Source organism: Oncorhynchus mykiss, chromosome 28, assembly GCF_057628025.1.
Source record: "Oncorhynchus mykiss isolate SJ-2025 chromosome 28, ASM5762802v1, whole genome shotgun sequence".
Classification (NCBI taxonomy): Eukaryota; Metazoa; Chordata; class Actinopteri; order Salmoniformes; family Salmonidae; genus Oncorhynchus; species Oncorhynchus mykiss.
Genome location: NC_143049.1, coordinates 36,016,418 through 36,034,083, shown reverse-complemented (window position 1 = coordinate 36,034,083; position 17,666 = coordinate 36,016,418). Strand labels below are relative to the sequence as shown.

General features: G+C 41.3%; 12 non-coding genes across 12 annotated transcripts; 11 read left to right on the top strand and 1 right to left on the bottom strand.

Moving 5' to 3' along the window:
• Positions 1–584: 584 nt before the first annotated feature.
• On the bottom strand, positions 585–657 carry trnan-guu (transfer RNA asparagine (anticodon GUU)). The gene has a single exon. It is a non-coding gene; the product is annotated as a tRNA-Asn (tRNA).
• Positions 658–825: 168 nt separating this feature from the next.
• trnaw-cca (transfer RNA tryptophan (anticodon CCA)) lies at positions 826–897 on the top strand. The gene has a single exon. It is a non-coding gene; the product is annotated as a tRNA-Trp (tRNA).
• A 2,381-nt stretch (positions 898–3,278) lies between these two features.
• Positions 3,279–3,350, top strand: trnaw-cca (transfer RNA tryptophan (anticodon CCA)). Its single transcript has one exon. It is a non-coding gene; the product is annotated as a tRNA-Trp (tRNA).
• A 1,091-nt stretch (positions 3,351–4,441) lies between these two features.
• On the top strand, positions 4,442–4,513 carry trnaw-cca (transfer RNA tryptophan (anticodon CCA)). Its single transcript has one exon. It is a non-coding gene; the product is annotated as a tRNA-Trp (tRNA).
• Positions 4,514–5,743: 1,230 nt separating this feature from the next.
• On the top strand, positions 5,744–5,815 carry trnaw-cca (transfer RNA tryptophan (anticodon CCA)). Its single transcript has one exon. It is a non-coding gene; the product is annotated as a tRNA-Trp (tRNA).
• Positions 5,816–7,044: 1,229 nt separating this feature from the next.
• On the top strand, positions 7,045–7,116 carry trnaw-cca (transfer RNA tryptophan (anticodon CCA)). The gene has a single exon. It is a non-coding gene; the product is annotated as a tRNA-Trp (tRNA).
• A 1,230-nt stretch (positions 7,117–8,346) lies between these two features.
• On the top strand, positions 8,347–8,418 carry trnaw-cca (transfer RNA tryptophan (anticodon CCA)). The gene has a single exon. It is a non-coding gene; the product is annotated as a tRNA-Trp (tRNA).
• A 1,229-nt stretch (positions 8,419–9,647) lies between these two features.
• trnaw-cca (transfer RNA tryptophan (anticodon CCA)) lies at positions 9,648–9,719 on the top strand. The gene has a single exon. It is a non-coding gene; the product is annotated as a tRNA-Trp (tRNA).
• Positions 9,720–10,949: 1,230 nt separating this feature from the next.
• Positions 10,950–11,021, top strand: trnaw-cca (transfer RNA tryptophan (anticodon CCA)). The gene has a single exon. It is a non-coding gene; the product is annotated as a tRNA-Trp (tRNA).
• A 1,229-nt stretch (positions 11,022–12,250) lies between these two features.
• trnaw-cca (transfer RNA tryptophan (anticodon CCA)) lies at positions 12,251–12,322 on the top strand. Its single transcript has one exon. It is a non-coding gene; the product is annotated as a tRNA-Trp (tRNA).
• A 1,230-nt stretch (positions 12,323–13,552) lies between these two features.
• On the top strand, positions 13,553–13,624 carry trnaw-cca (transfer RNA tryptophan (anticodon CCA)). The gene has a single exon. It is a non-coding gene; the product is annotated as a tRNA-Trp (tRNA).
• Positions 13,625–14,853: 1,229 nt separating this feature from the next.
• trnaw-cca (transfer RNA tryptophan (anticodon CCA)) lies at positions 14,854–14,925 on the top strand. The gene has a single exon. It is a non-coding gene; the product is annotated as a tRNA-Trp (tRNA).
• Positions 14,926–17,666: the final 2,741 nt, after the last annotated feature.

The following is a 17,666-nucleotide window of genomic DNA, read 5'->3' as shown; positions in this document are numbered from 1 at the left end:
GAGGTGGGATTTTTTTGATGTGGGTAGTTTTCAATTGAATGCCTATTGAGTTTCTAATGGGTTAGGATCCAGATTCAACAAACTTTGCCGGTACTATTAGGATGTATTCGTCTGCATGTTTTGACCTCCTTTGAGCCAGTGTATTACTGAACACAATGCGCCAACAAAACAGAGTTTTTGGGATATAAAGAGGGACTTTCTCTGACAAAACAAACCTTTATTGTGGAGCTGGGACTCTTGTGACTGCAACCAGATGAAGATGTTCAAAGGTAAGTGATTCATTTTATCGCTATTTATGACTTTTGTGACTCGTCTACTTGGTTGGAATATGTTTTTGTAAGTGGGGCGCTGTCCTCAGATAATCGCATGGTAGGCTTTCGCAGTAAATCCTATTTGAAATGTGACAAAGCGGCTGGATTAACAAGAAGTTAATCTTTAAACCGATGTATAACACTTGTATTTTTGTGAATGTTTATATTGACTATTTCTATATTTTGAATTTGGCGCTCTGCAATTTCACCGGATGTTGTCGAGGTGGGTTGCTAGCAGAACACCTGCGCCAGAAAAGGTAAACATTAAAGCAACGCCCAAACAGGGACTTGAACCCTGGACCCTCAGATTAACAGTCTGATGCTCTACCGACTGAGCTATCTGGGCTCTGCATCTGCTTATTTTCATACACTTAACCTGCCGGGCAGAGGCACGCGCTGATGGGGGTGGCATTGTCAGATGGTTCATTTCCCCAGAGAACCAGGCCTCCATTCCAAATTATACACTCATTAAAATCTGAACTAGGCATCCTCTCCAAAGATGTTAATTTCCAATGACCTCGTGGCGCAATGGTAGCGCGTCTGACTCCAGATCAGAAGGTTGCGTGTTCAACTCACGTCGTGGTCATGGTTTTTATGTGTGCAATCTCTGCCGCCTATACTCAGTGAATCAGCACAAGTACCAATGTGGCTTTACAGTACTAATCTCGCACAGAAACGAACAAACCAATGCTGCTTTTGATGAAAATTGTCTCATTATATGCATATATGGATATGCATATAAATGGTATATTTGGATAGAACACACTCTACAGTTTCCAGAACTGTTAAAATAATGTCTCTGAGTATAACAGAACTGATATGGCAGGCAAAAACCTGAAGAAAAGTTATCCAGGAGGTGGGATTTTTTTGATGTGGGTAGTTTTCAATTGAATGCCTATTGAGTTTCTAATGGGTTAGGATCCAGATTCAACAAACTTTGCCGGTACTATTAGGATGTATTCGTCTGCATGTTTTGACCTCCTTTGAGCCAGTGTATTACTGAACACAATGCGCCAACAAAACAGAGTTTTTGGGATATAAAGAGGGACTTTCTCTGACAAAACAAACCTTTATTGTGGAGCTGGGACTCTTGTGACTGCAACCAGATGAAGATGTTCAAAGGTAAGTGATTCATTTTATCGCTATTTATGACTTTTGTGACTCGTCTACTTGGTTGGAATATGTTTTTGTAAGTGGGGCGCTGTCCTCAGATAATCGCATGGTAGGCTTTCGCAGTAAATCCTATTTGAAATGTGACAAAGCGGCTGGATTAACAAGAAGTTAATCTTTAAACCGATGTATAACACTTGTATTTTTGTGAATGTTTATATTGACTATTTCTATATTTTGAATTTGGCGCTCTGCAATTTCACCGGATGTTGTCGAGGTGGGTTGCTAGCAGAACACCTGCGCCAGAAAAGGTAAACATTAAAGCAACGCCCAAACAGGGACTTGAACCCTGGACCCTCAGATTAAAAGTCTGATGCTCTATCGACTGAGCTATCTGGGCACTTACCTGCTTATTTTCATACACTTAACCTGCCGGGCAGAGGCACGCGCTGATGGGGGTGGCATTGTCAGATGGTTCATTTCCCCAGAGAACAAGGCCTCCATTCCAAATTATACACTCATTAAAATCTGAACTAGGCATCCTCTCCAAAGATGTTAAATTCCAATGACCTCTAGCGCGTCTGACTCCAGATCAGAAGGTTGCGTGTTCAACTCACGTCGTGGTCATGGTTTTTATGTGTGCAATCTCTGCCGCCTATACTCAGTGAATCAGCACAAGTACCAATGTGGCTTTACAGTACTAATCTCGCACAGAAACGAACAAACCGATGCTGCTTTTGATGAAAATTGTCTCTCACAAAAACCTGTCACTGCAAAATCCTAAATGAAATCATGTGATTGTCAGTCTTCGAACAGGGAGTTTAATGTATGCTTGGGGGCAGTTTTTTGATGCCTGGATGAGAAACGTTCCCAAAGTAAACTGCCTGTTACTCAGGCCCAGAAACTAGGATATGCATATAAATGGTAGATTTGGATAGAACACACTCTACAGTTTCCAGAACTGTTAAAATAATGTCTCTGAGTATAACAGAACTGATATGGCAGGCAAAAACCTGAAGAAAAGTTATCCAGGAGGTGGGATTTTTTTGATGTGGGTAGTTTTCAATTGAATGCCTATTGAGTTTCTAATGGGTTAGGATCCAGATTCAACAAACTTTGCCGGTACTATTAGGATGTATTCGTCTGCATGTTTTGACCTCCTTTGAGCCAGTGTATTACTGAACACAATGCGCCAACAAAACAGAGTTTTTGGGATATAAAGAGGGACTTTCTCTGACAAAACAAACCTTTATTGTGGAGCTGGGACTCTTGTGACTGCAACCAGATGAAGATGTTCAAAGGTAAGTGATTCATTTTATCGCTATTTATGACTTTTGTGACTCGTCTACTTGGTTGGAATATGTTTTTGTAAGTGGGGCGCTGTCCTCAGATAATCGCATGGTAGGCTTTCGCAGTAAATCCTATTTGAAATGTGACAAAGCGGCTGGATTAACAAGAAGTTAATCTTTAAACCGATGTATAACACTTGTATTTTTGTGAATGTTTATATTGACTATTTCTATATTTTGAATTTGGCGCTCTGCAATTTCACCGGATGTTGTCGAGGTGGGTTGCTAGCAGAACACCTGCGCCAGAAAAGGTAAACATTAAAGCAACGCCCAAACAGGGACTTGAACCCTGGACCCTCAGATTAAAAGACTGATGCTCTACCGACTGAGCTATCTGGGTTCTGCATCTGCTTATTTTCATACACTTAACCTGCCGGGCAGAGGCACGCGCTGATGGGGGTGGCATTGTCAGATGGTTCATTTCCCCAGAGAACCAGGCCTCCATTCCAAATTATACACTCATTAAAATCTGAACTAGGCATCCTCTCCAAAGATGTTAATTTCCAATGACCTCGTGGCGCAATGGTAGCGCGTCTGACTCCAGATCAGAAGGTTGCGTGTTCAACTCACGTCGTGGTCATGGTTTTTATGTGTGCAATCTCTGCCGCCTATACTCAGTGAATCAGCACAAGTACCAATGTGGCTTTACAGTACTAATCTCGCACAGAAACGAACAAACCAATGCTGCTTTTGATGAAAATTGTCTCATTATATGCATATATGGATATGCATATAAATGGTATATTTGGATAGAACACACTCTACAGTTTCCAGAACTGTTAAAATAATGTCTCTGAGTATAACAGAACTGATATGGCAGGCAAAAACCTGAAGAAAAGTTATCCAGGAGGTGGGATTTTTTTGATGTGGGTAGTTTTCAATTGAATGCCTATTGAGTTTCTAATGGGTTAGGATCCAGATTCAACAAACTTTGCCGGTACTATTAGGATGTATTCGTCTGCATGTTTTGACCTCCTTTGAGCCAGTGTATTACTGAACACAATGCGCCAACAAAACAGAGTTTTTGGGATATAAAGAGGGACTTTCTCTGACAAAACAAACCTTTATTGTGGAGCTGGGACTCTTGTGACTGCAACCAGATGAAGATGTTCAAAGGTAAGTGATTCATTTTATCGCTATTTATGACTTTTGTGACTCGTCTACTTGGTTGGAATATGTTTTTGTAAGTGGGGCGCTGTCCTCAGATAATCGCATGGTAGGCTTTCGCAGTAAATCCTATTTGAAATGTGACAAAGCGGCTGGATTAACAAGAAGTTAATCTTTAAACCGATGTATAACACTTGTATTTTTGTGAATGTTTATATTGACTATTTCTATATTTTGAATTTGGCGCTCTGCAATTTCACCGGATGTTGTCGAGGTGGGTTGCTAGCAGAACACCTGCGCCAGAAAAGGTAAACATTAAAGCAACGCCCAAACAGGGACTTGAACCCTGGACCCTCAGATTAAAAGTCTGATGCTCTATCGACTGAGCTATCTGGGCACTTACCTGCTTATTTTCATACACTTAACCTGCCGGGCAGAGGCACGCGCTGATGGGGGTGGCATTGTCAGATGGTTCATTTCCCCAGAGAACCAGGCCTCCATTCCAAATTATACACTCATTAAAATCTGAACTAGGCATCCTCTCCAAAGATGTTAAATTCCAATGACCTCGTGGCGCAATGGTAGCGCGTCTGACTCCAGATCAGAAGGTTGCGTGTTCAACTCACGTCGTGGTCATGGTTTTTATGTGTGCAATCTCTGCCGCCTATACTCAGTGAATCAGCACAAGTACCAATGTGGCTTTACAGTACTAATCTCGCACAGAAACGAACAAACCGATGCTGCTTTTGATGAAAATTGTCTCTCACAAAAACCTGTCACTGCAAAATCCTAAATGAAATCATGTGATTGTCAGTCTTCGAACAGGGAGTTTAATGTATGCTTGGGGGCAGTTTTTTGATGCCTGGATGAGAAACGTTCCCAAAGTAAACTGCCTGTTACTCAGGCCCAGAAACTAGGATATGCATATAAATTGTATATTTGGATAGAACACACTCTACAGTTTCCAGAACTGTTAAAATAATGTCTCTGAGTATAACAGAACTGATATGGCAGGCAAAAACCTGAAGAAAAGTTATCCAGGAGGTGGGATTTTTTTGATGTGGGTAGTTTTCAATTGAATGCCTATTGAGTTTCTAATGGGTTAGGATCCAGATTCAACAAACTTTGCCGGTACTATTAGGATGTATTCCGTCTGCATGTTTTGACCTCCTTTGAGCCAGTGTATTACTGAACACAATGCGCCAACAAAACAGAGTTTTTGGGATATAAAGAGGGACTTTCTCTGACAAAACAAACCTTTATTGTGGAGCTGGGACTCTTGTGACTGCAACCAGATGAAGATGTTCAAAGGTAAGTGATTCATTTTATCGCTATTTATGACTTTTGTGACTCGTCTACTTGGTTGGAATATGTTTTTGTAAGTGGGGCGCTGTCCTCAGATAATCGCATGGTAGGCTTTCGCAGTAAATCCTATTTGAAATGTGACAAAGCGGCTGGATTAACAAGAAGTTAATCTTTAAACCGATGTATAACACTTGTATTTTTGTGAATGTTTATATTGACTATTTCTATATTTTGAATTTGGCGCTCTGCAATTTCACCGGATGTTGTCGAGGTGGGTTGCTAGCAGAACACCTGCGCCAGAAAAGGTAAACATTAAAGCAACGCCCAAACAGGGACTTGAACCCTGGACCCTCAGATTAAAAGTCTGATGCTCTATCGACTGAGCTATCTGGGCACTTACCTGCTTATTTTCATACACTTAACCTGCCGGGCAGAGGCACGCGCTGATGGGGGTGGCATTGTCAGATGGTTCATTTCCCCAGAGAACCAGGCCTCCATTCCAAATTATACACTCATTAAAATCTGAACTAGGCATCCTCTCCAAAGATGTTAAATTCCAATGACCTCGTGGCGCAATGGTAGCGCGTCTGACTCCAGATCAGAAGGTTGCGTGTTCAACTCACGTCGTGGTCATGGTTTTTATGTGTGCAATCTCTGCCGCCTATACTCAGTGAATCAGCACAAGTACCAATGTGGCTTTACAGTACTAATCTCGCACAGAAACGAACAAACCGATGCTGCTTTTGATGAAAATTGTCTCTCACAAAAACCTGTCACTGCAAAATCCTAAATGAAATCATGTGATTGTCAGTCTTCGAACAGGGAGTTTAATGTATGCTTGGGGGCAGTTTTTTGATGCCTGGATGAGAAACGTTCCCAAAGTAAACTGCCTGTTACTCAGGCCCAGAAACTAGGATATGCATATAAATTGTATATTTGGATAGAACACACTCTACAGTTTCCAGAACTGTTAAAATAATGTCTCTGAGTATAACAGAACTGATATGGCAGGCAAAAACCTGAAGAAAAGTTATCCAGGAGGTGGGATTTTTTTGATGTGGGTAGTTTTCAATTGAATGCCTATTGAGTTTCTAATGGGTTAGGATCCAGATTCAACAAACTTTTCCGGTACTATTAGGATGTATCCGTCTGCATGTTTTGACCTCCTTTGAGCCAGTGTATTACTGAACACAATGCGCCAACAAAACAGAGTTTTTGGGATATAAAGAGGGACTTTCTCTGACAAAACAAACCTTTATTGTGGAGCTGGGACTCTTGTGACTGCAACCAGATGAAGATGTTCAAAGGTAAGTGATTCATTTTATCGCTATTTATGACTTTTGTGACTCGTCTACTTGGTTGGAATATGTTTTTGTAAGTGGGGCGCTGTCCTCAGATAATCGCATGGTAGGCTTTCGCAGTAAATCCTATTTGAAATGTGACAAAGCGGCTGGATTAACAAGAAGTTAATCTTTAAACCGATGTATAACACTTGTATTTTTGTGAATGTTTATATTGACTATTTCTATATTTTGAATTTGGCGCTCTGCAATTTCACCGGATGTTGTCGAGGTGGGTTGCTAGCAGAACACCTGCGCCAGAAAAGGTAAACATTAAAGCAACGCCCAAACAGGGACTTGAACCCTGGACCCTCAGATTAAAAGTCTGATGCTCTATCGACTGAGCTATCTGGGCACTTACCTGCTTATTTTCATACACTTAACCTGCCGGGCAGAGGCACGCGCTGATGGGGGTGGCATTGTCAGATGGTTCATTTCCCCAGAGAACCAGGCCTCCATTCCAAATTATACACTCATTAAAATCTGAACTAGGCATCCTCTCCAAAGATGTTAAATTCCAATGACCTCGTGGCGCAATGGTAGCGCGTCTGACTCCAGATCAGAAGGTTGCGTGTTCAACTCACGTCGTGGTCATGGTTTTTATGTGTGCAATCTCTGCCGCCTATACTCAGTGAATCAGCACAAGTACCAATGTGGCTTTACAGTACTAATCTCGCACAGAAACGAACAAACCGATGCTGCTTTTGATGAAAATTGTCTCTCACAAAAACCTGTCACTGCAAAATCCTAAATGAAATCATGTGATTGTCAGTCTTCGAACAGGGAGTTTAATGTATGCTTGGGGGCAGTTTTTTGATGCCTGGATGAGAAACGTTCCCAAAGTAAACTGCCTGTTACTCAGGCCCAGAAACTAGGATATGCATATAAATTGTATATTTGGATAGAACACACTCTACAGTTTCCAGAACTGTTAAAATAATGTCTCTGAGTATAACAGAACTGATATGGCAGGCAAAAACCTGAAGAAAAGTTATCCAGGAGGTGGGATTTTTTTGATGTGGGTAGTTTTCAATTGAATGCCTATTGAGTTTCTAATGGGTTAGGATCCAGATTCAACAAACTTTGCCGGTACTATTAGGATGTATTCCGTCTGCATGTTTTGACCTCCTTTGAGCCAGTGTATTACTGAACACAATGCGCCAACAAAACAGAGTTTTTGGGATATAAAGAGGGACTTTCTCTGACAAAACAAACCTTTATTGTGGAGCTGGGACTCTTGTGACTGCAACCAGATGAAGATGTTCAAAGGTAAGTGATTCATTTTATCGCTATTTATGACTTTTGTGACTCGTCTACTTGGTTGGAATATGTTTTTGTAAGTGGGGCGCTGTCCTCAGATAATCGCATGGTAGGCTTTCGCAGTAAATCCTATTTGAAATGTGACAAAGCGGCTGGATTAACAAGAAGTTAATCTTTAAACCGATGTATAACACTTGTATTTTTGTGAATGTTTATATTGACTATTTCTATATTTTGAATTTGGCGCTCTGCAATTTCACCGGATGTTGTCGAGGTGGGTTGCTAGCAGAACACCTGCGCCAGAAAAGGTAAACATTAAAGCAACGCCCAAACAGGGACTTGAACCCTGGACCCTCAGATTAAAAGTCTGATGCTCTATCGACTGAGCTATCTGGGCACTTACCTGCTTATTTTCATACACTTAACCTGCCGGGCAGAGGCACGCGCTGATGGGGGTGGCATTGTCAGATGGTTCATTTCCCCAGAGAACCAGGCCTCCATTCCAAATTATACACTCATTAAAATCTGAACTAGGCATCCTCTCCAAAGATGTTAAATTCCAATGACCTCGTGGCGCAATGGTAGCGCGTCTGACTCCAGATCAGAAGGTTGCGTGTTCAACTCACGTCGTGGTCATGGTTTTTATGTGTGCAATCTCTGCCGCCTATACTCAGTGAATCAGCACAAGTACCAATGTGGCTTTACAGTACTAATCTCGCACAGAAACGAACAAACCGATGCTGCTTTTGATGAAAATTGTCTCTCACAAAAACCTGTCACTGCAAAATCCTAAATGAAATCATGTGATTGTCAGTCTTCGAACAGGGAGTTTAATGTATGCTTGGGGGCAGTTTTTTGATGCCTGGATGAGAAACGTTCCCAAAGTAAACTGCCTGTTACTCAGGCCCAGAAACTAGGATATGCATATAAATTGTATATTTGGATAGAACACACTCTACAGTTTCCAGAACTGTTAAAATAATGTCTCTGAGTATAACAGAACTGATATGGCAGGCAAAAACCTGAAGAAAAGTTATCCAGGAGGTGGGATTTTTTTGATGTGGGTAGTTTTCAATTGAATGCCTATTGAGTTTCTAATGGGTTAGGATCCAGATTCAACAAACTTTTCCGGTACTATTAGGATGTATCCGTCTGCATGTTTTGACCTCCTTTGAGCCAGTGTATTACTGAACACAATGCGCCAACAAAACAGAGTTTTTGGGATATAAAGAGGGACTTTCTCTGACAAAACAAACCTTTATTGTGGAGCTGGGACTCTTGTGACTGCAACCAGATGAAGATGTTCAAAGGTAAGTGATTCATTTTATCGCTATTTATGACTTTTGTGACTCGTCTACTTGGTTGGAATATGTTTTTGTAAGTGGGGCGCTGTCCTCAGATAATCGCATGGTAGGCTTTCGCAGTAAATCCTATTTGAAATGTGACAAAGCGGCTGGATTAACAAGAAGTTAATCTTTAAACCGATGTATAACACTTGTATTTTTGTGAATGTTTATATTGACTATTTCTATATTTTGAATTTGGCGCTCTGCAATTTCACCGGATGTTGTCGAGGTGGGTTGCTAGCAGAACACCTGCGCCAGAAAAGGTAAACATTAAAGCAACGCCCAAACAGGGACTTGAACCCTGGACCCTCAGATTAAAAGTCTGATGCTCTATCGACTGAGCTATCTGGGCACTTACCTGCTTATTTTCATACACTTAACCTGCCGGGCAGAGGCACGCGCTGATGGGGGTGGCATTGTCAGATGGTTCATTTCCCCAGAGAACCAGGCCTCCATTCCAAATTATACACTCATTAAAATCTGAACTAGGCATCCTCTCCAAAGATGTTAAATTCCAATGACCTCGTGGCGCAATGGTAGCGCGTCTGACTCCAGATCAGAAGGTTGCGTGTTCAACTCACGTCGTGGTCATGGTTTTTATGTGTGCAATCTCTGCCGCCTATACTCAGTGAATCAGCACAAGTACCAATGTGGCTTTACAGTACTAATCTCGCACAGAAACGAACAAACCGATGCTGCTTTTGATGAAAATTGTCTCTCACAAAAACCTGTCACTGCAAAATCCTAAATGAAATCATGTGATTGTCAGTCTTCGAACAGGGAGTTTAATGTATGCTTGGGGGCAGTTTTTTGATGCCTGGATGAGAAACGTTCCCAAAGTAAACTGCCTGTTACTCAGGCCCAGAAACTAGGATATGCATATAAATTGTATATTTGGATAGAACACACTCTACAGTTTCCAGAACTGTTAAAATAATGTCTCTGAGTATAACAGAACTGATATGGCAGGCAAAAACCTGAAGAAAAGTTATCCAGGAGGTGGGATTTTTTTGATGTGGGTAGTTTTCAATTGAATGCCTATTGAGTTTCTAATGGGTTAGGATCCAGATTCAACAAACTTTGCCGGTACTATTAGGATGTATTCCGTCTGCATGTTTTGACCTCCTTTGAGCCAGTGTATTACTGAACACAATGCGCCAACAAAACAGAGTTTTTGGGATATAAAGAGGGACTTTCTCTGACAAAACAAACCTTTATTGTGGAGCTGGGACTCTTGTGACTGCAACCAGATGAAGATGTTCAAAGGTAAGTGATTCATTTTATCGCTATTTATGACTTTTGTGACTCGTCTACTTGGTTGGAATATGTTTTTGTAAGTGGGGCGCTGTCCTCAGATAATCGCATGGTAGGCTTTCGCAGTAAATCCTATTTGAAATGTGACAAAGCGGCTGGATTAACAAGAAGTTAATCTTTAAACCGATGTATAACACTTGTATTTTTGTGAATGTTTATATTGACTATTTCTATATTTTGAATTTGGCGCTCTGCAATTTCACCGGATGTTGTCGAGGTGGGTTGCTAGCAGAACACCTGCGCCAGAAAAGGTAAACATTAAAGCAACGCCCAAACAGGGACTTGAACCCTGGACCCTCAGATTAAAAGTCTGATGCTCTATCGACTGAGCTATCTGGGCACTTACCTGCTTATTTTCATACACTTAACCTGCCGGGCAGAGGCACGCGCTGATGGGGGTGGCATTGTCAGATGGTTCATTTCCCCAGAGAACCAGGCCTCCATTCCAAATTATACACTCATTAAAATCTGAACTAGGCATCCTCTCCAAAGATGTTAAATTCCAATGACCTCGTGGCGCAATGGTAGCGCGTCTGACTCCAGATCAGAAGGTTGCGTGTTCAACTCACGTCGTGGTCATGGTTTTTATGTGTGCAATCTCTGCCGCCTATACTCAGTGAATCAGCACAAGTACCAATGTGGCTTTACAGTACTAATCTCGCACAGAAACGAACAAACCGATGCTGCTTTTGATGAAAATTGTCTCTCACAAAAACCTGTCACTGCAAAATCCTAAATGAAATCATGTGATTGTCAGTCTTCGAACAGGGAGTTTAATGTATGCTTGGGGGCAGTTTTTTGATGCCTGGATGAGAAACGTTCCCAAAGTAAACTGCCTGTTACTCAGGCCCAGAAACTAGGATATGCATATAAATTGTATATTTGGATAGAACACACTCTACAGTTTCCAGAACTGTTAAAATAATGTCTCTGAGTATAACAGAACTGATATGGCAGGCAAAAACCTGAAGAAAAGTTATCCAGGAGGTGGGATTTTTTTGATGTGGGTAGTTTTCAATTGAATGCCTATTGAGTTTCTAATGGGTTAGGATCCAGATTCAACAAACTTTTCCGGTACTATTAGGATGTATCCGTCTGCATGTTTTGACCTCCTTTGAGCCAGTGTATTACTGAACACAATGCGCCAACAAAACAGAGTTTTTGGGATATAAAGAGGGACTTTCTCTGACAAAACAAACCTTTATTGTGGAGCTGGGACTCTTGTGACTGCAACCAGATGAAGATGTTCAAAGGTAAGTGATTCATTTTATCGCTATTTATGACTTTTGTGACTCGTCTACTTGGTTGGAATATGTTTTTGTAAGTGGGGCGCTGTCCTCAGATAATCGCATGGTAGGCTTTCGCAGTAAATCCTATTTGAAATGTGACAAAGCGGCTGGATTAACAAGAAGTTAATCTTTAAACCGATGTATAACACTTGTATTTTTGTGAATGTTTATATTGACTATTTCTATATTTTGAATTTGGCGCTCTGCAATTTCACCGGATGTTGTCGAGGTGGGTTGCTAGCAGAACACCTGCGCCAGAAAAGGTAAACATTAAAGCAACGCCCAAACAGGGACTTGAACCCTGGACCCTCAGATTAAAAGTCTGATGCTCTATCGACTGAGCTATCTGGGCACTTACCTGCTTATTTTCATACACTTAACCTGCCGGGCAGAGGCACGCGCTGATGGGGGTGGCATTGTCAGATGGTTCATTTCCCCAGAGAACCAGGCCTCCATTCCAAATTATACACTCATTAAAATCTGAACTAGGCATCCTCTCCAAAGATGTTAAATTCCAATGACCTCGTGGCGCAATGGTAGCGCGTCTGACTCCAGATCAGAAGGTTGCGTGTTCAACTCACGTCGTGGTCATGGTTTTTATGTGTGCAATCTCTGCCGCCTATACTCAGTGAATCAGCACAAGTACCAATGTGGCTTTACAGTACTAATCTCGCACAGAAACGAACAAACCGATGCTGCTTTTGATGAAAATTGTCTCTCACAAAAACCTGTCACTGCAAAATCCTAAATGAAATCATGTGATTGTCAGTCTTCGAACAGGGAGTTTAATGTATGCTTGGGGGCAGTTTTTTGATGCCTGGATGAGAAACGTTCCCAAAGTAAACTGCCTGTTACTCAGGCCCAGAAACTAGGATATGCATATAAATTGTATATTTGGATAGAACACACTCTACAGTTTCCAGAACTGTTAAAATAATGTCTCTGAGTATAACAGAACTGATATGGCAGGCAAAAACCTGAAGAAAAGTTATCCAGGAGGTGGGATTTTTTTGATGTGGGTAGTTTTCAATTGAATGCCTATTGAGTTTCTAATGGGTTAGGATCCAGATTCAACAAACTTTGCCGGTACTATTAGGATGTATTCCGTCTGCATGTTTTGACCTCCTTTGAGCCAGTGTATTACTGAACACAATGCGCCAACAAAACAGAGTTTTTGGGATATAAAGAGGGACTTTCTCTGACAAAACAAACCTTTATTGTGGAGCTGGGACTCTTGTGACTGCAACCAGATGAAGATGTTCAAAGGTAAGTGATTCATTTTATCGCTATTTATGACTTTTGTGACTCGTCTACTTGGTTGGAATATGTTTTTGTAAGTGGGGCGCTGTCCTCAGATAATCGCATGGTAGGCTTTCGCAGTAAATCCTATTTGAAATGTGACAAAGCGGCTGGATTAACAAGAAGTTAATCTTTAAACCGATGTATAACACTTGTATTTTTGTGAATGTTTATATTGACTATTTCTATATTTTGAATTTGGCGCTCTGCAATTTCACCGGATGTTGTCGAGGTGGGTTGCTAGCAGAACACCTGCGCCAGAAAAGGTAAACATTAAAGCAACGCCCAAACAGGGACTTGAACCCTGGACCCTCAGATTAAAAGTCTGATGCTCTATCGACTGAGCTATCTGGGCACTTACCTGCTTATTTTCATACACTTAACCTGCCGGGCAGAGGCACGCGCTGATGGGGGTGGCATTGTCAGATGGTTCATTTCCCCAGAGAACCAGGCCTCCATTCCAAATTATACACTCATTAAAATCTGAACTAGGCATCCTCTCCAAAGATGTTAAATTCCAATGACCTCGTGGCGCAATGGTAGCGCGTCTGACTCCAGATCAGAAGGTTGCGTGTTCAACTCACGTCGTGGTCATGGTTTTTATGTGTGCAATCTCTGCCGCCTATACTCAGTGAATCAGCACAAGTACCAATGTGGCTTTACAGTACTAATCTCGCACAGAAACGAACAAACCGATGCTGCTTTTGATGAAAATTGTCTCTCACAAAAACCTGTCACTGCAAAATCCTAAATGAAATCATGTGATTGTCAGTCTTCGAACAGGGAGTTTAATGTATGCTTGGGGGCAGTTTTTTGATGCCTGGATGAGAAACGTTCCCAAAGTAAACTGCCTGTTACTCAGGCCCAGAAACTAGGATATGCATATAAATTGTATATTTGGATAGAACACACTCTACAGTTTCCAGAACTGTTAAAATAATGTCTCTGAGTATAACAGAACTGATATGGCAGGCAAAAACCTGAAGAAAAGTTATCCAGGAGGTGGGATTTTTTTGATGTGGGTAGTTTTCAATTGAATGCCTATTGAGTTTCTAATGGGTTAGGATCCAGATTCAACAAACTTTTCCGGTACTATTAGGATGTATCCGTCTGCATGTTTTGACCTCCTTTGAGCCAGTGTATTACTGAACACAATGCGCCAACAAAACAGAGTTTTTGGGATATAAAGAGGGACTTTCTCTGACAAAACAAACCTTTATTGTGGAGCTGGGACTCTTGTGACTGCAACCAGATGAAGATGTTCAAAGGTAAGTGATTCATTTTATCGCTATTTATGACTTTTGTGACTCGTCTACTTGGTTGGAATATGTTTTTGTAAGTGGGGCGCTGTCCTCAGATAATCGCATGGTAGGCTTTCGCAGTAAATCCTATTTGAAATGTGACAAAGCGGCTGGATTAACAAGAAGTTAATCTTTAAACCGATGTATAACACTTGTATTTTTGTGAATGTTTATATTGACTATTTCTATATTTTGAATTTGGCGCTCTGCAATTTCACCGGATGTTGTCGAGGTGGGTTGCTAGCAGAACACCTGCGCCAGAAAAGGTAAACATTAAAGCAACGCCCAAACAGGGACTTGAACCCTGGACCCTCAGATTAAAAGTCTGATGCTCTATCGACTGAGCTATCTGGGCACTTACCTGCTTATTTTCATACACTTAACCTGCCGGGCAGAGGCACGCGCTGATGGGGGTGGCATTGTCAGATGGTTCATTTCCCCAGAGAACCAGGCCTCCATTCCAAATTATACACTCATTAAAATCTGAACTAGGCATCCTCTCCAAAGATGTTAAATTCCAATGACCTCGTGGCGCAATGGTAGCGCGTCTGACTCCAGATCAGAAGGTTGCGTGTTCAACTCACGTCGTGGTCATGGTTTTTATGTGTGCAATCTCTGCCGCCTATACTCAGTGAATCAGCACAAGTACCAATGTGGCTTTACAGTACTAATCTCGCACAGAAACGAACAAACCGATGCTGCTTTTGATGAAAATTGTCTCTCACAAAAACCTGTCACTGCAAAATCCTAAATGAAATCATGTGATTGTCAGTCTTCGAACAGGGAGTTTAATGTATGCTTGGGGGCAGTTTTTTGATGCCTGGATGAGAAACGTTCCCAAAGTAAACTGCCTGTTACTCAGGCCCAGAAACTAGGATATGCATATAAATTGTATATTTGGATAGAACACACTCTACAGTTTCCAGAACTGTTAAAATAATGTCTCTGAGTATAACAGAACTGATATGGCAGGCAAAAACCTGAAGAAAAGTTATCCAGGAGGTGGGATTTTTTTGATGTGGGTAGTTTTCAATTGAATGCCTATTGAGTTTCTAATGGGTTAGGATCCAGATTCAACAAACTTTGCCGGTACTATTAGGATGTATTCCGTCTGCATGTTTTGACCTCCTTTGAGCCAGTGTATTACTGAACACAATGCGCCAACAAAACAGAGTTTTTGGGATATAAAGAGGGACTTTCTCTGACAAAACAAACCTTTATTGTGGAGCTGGGACTCTTGTGACTGCAACCAGATGAAGATGTTCAAAGGTAAGTGATTCATTTTATCGCTATTTATGACTTTTGTGACTCGTCTACTTGGTTGGAATATGTTTTTGTAAGTGGGGCGCTGTCCTCAGATAATCGCATGGTAGGCTTTCGCAGTAAATCCTATTTGAAATGTGACAAAGCGGCTGGATTAACAAGAAGTTAATCTTTAAACCGATGTATAACACTTGTATTTTTGTGAATGTTTATATTGACTATTTCTATATTTTGAATTTGGCGCTCTGCAATTTCACCGGATCTCTGAGTATAACAGAACTGATATGGCAGGCAAAAACCTGAAGAAAAGTTATCCAGGAGGTGGGATTTTTTTGATGTGGGTAGTTTTCAATTGAATGCCTATTGAGTTTCTAATGGGTTAGGATCCAGATTCAACAAACTTTGCCGGTACTATTAGGATGTATCCGTCTGCATGTTTTGACCTCCTTTGAGCCAGTGTATTACTGAACACAATGCGCCAACAAAACAGAGTTTTTGGGATATAAAGAGGGACTTTCTCTGACAAAACAAACCTTTATTGTGGAGCTGGGACTCTTGTGACTGCAACCAGATGAAGATGTTCAAAGGTAAGTGATTCATTTTATCGCTATTTATGACTTTTGTGACTCGTCTACTTGGTTGGAATATGTTTTTGTAAGTGGGGCGCTGTCCTCAGATAATCGCATGGTAGGCTTTCGCAGTAAATCCTATTTGAAATGTGACAAAGCGGCTGGATTAACAAGAAGTTAATCTTTAAACCGATGTATAACACTTGTATTTTTGTGAATGTTTATATTGACTATTTCTATATTTTGAATTTGGCGCTCTGCAATTTCACCGGATGTTGTCGAGGTGGGTTGCTAGCAGAACACCTGCGCCAGAAAAGGTAAACATTAAAGCAACGCCCAAACAGGGACTTGAACCCTGGACCCTCAGATTAAAAGTCTGATGCTCTATCGACTGAGCTATCTGGGCACTTACCTGCTTATTTTCATACACTTAACCTGCCGGGCAGAGGCACGCGCTGATGGGGGTGGCATTGTCAGATGGTTCATTTCCCCAGAGAACCAGGCCTCCATTCCAAATTATACACTCATTAAAATCTGAACTAGGCATCCTCTCCAAAGATGTTAAATTCCAATGACCTCGTGGCGCAATGGTAGCGCGTCTGACTCCAGATCAGAAGGTTGCGTGTTCAACTCACATCGTGGTCATGGTTTTTATGTGTGCAATCTCTGCCGCCTATACTCAGTGAATCAGCACAAGTACCAATGTGGCTTTACAGTACTAATCTCGCACAGAAACGAACAAACCAATGCTGCTTTTGATGAAAATTGTCTCTCACAAAAACCTGTCACACTGCAAAATCCTAAATGAAATCATGTGATTGTCAGTCTTCGAACAGGGAGTTTAATGTATGCTTGGGGGCAGTTTTTTGATGCCTGGATGAGAAACGTTCCCAAAGTAAACTGCCTGTTACTCAGGCCCAGAAACTAGGATATGCATATAAATGGTAGATTTGGATAGAACACACTCTACAGTTTCCAAAACTGTTAAAATAATGTCTCTGAGTATAACAGAACTGATATGGCAGGCAAAAACCTGAAGAAAAGTTATCCAGGAGGTGGGATTTTTTTGATGTGGGTAGTTTTCAATTGAATGCCTATTGAGTTTCTAATGGGTTAGGATCCAGATTCAACAAACTTTGCCGGTACTATTAGGATGTATCCGTCTGCATGTTTTGACCTCCTTTGAGCCAGTGTATTACTGAACACAATGCGCCAACAAAACAGAGTTTTTGGGATATAAAGAGGGACTTTCTCTGACAAAACAAACCTTTATTGTGGAGCTGGGACTCTTGTGACTGCAACCAGATGAAGATGTTCAAAGGTAAGTGATTCATTTTATCGCTATTTATGACTTTTGTGACTCGTCTACTTGGTTGGAATATGTTTTTGTAAGTGGGGCGCTGTCCTCAGATAATCGCATGGTAGGCTTTCGCAGTAAATCCTATTTGAAATGTGACAAAGCGGCTGGATTAACAAGAAGTTAATCTTTAAACCGATGTATAA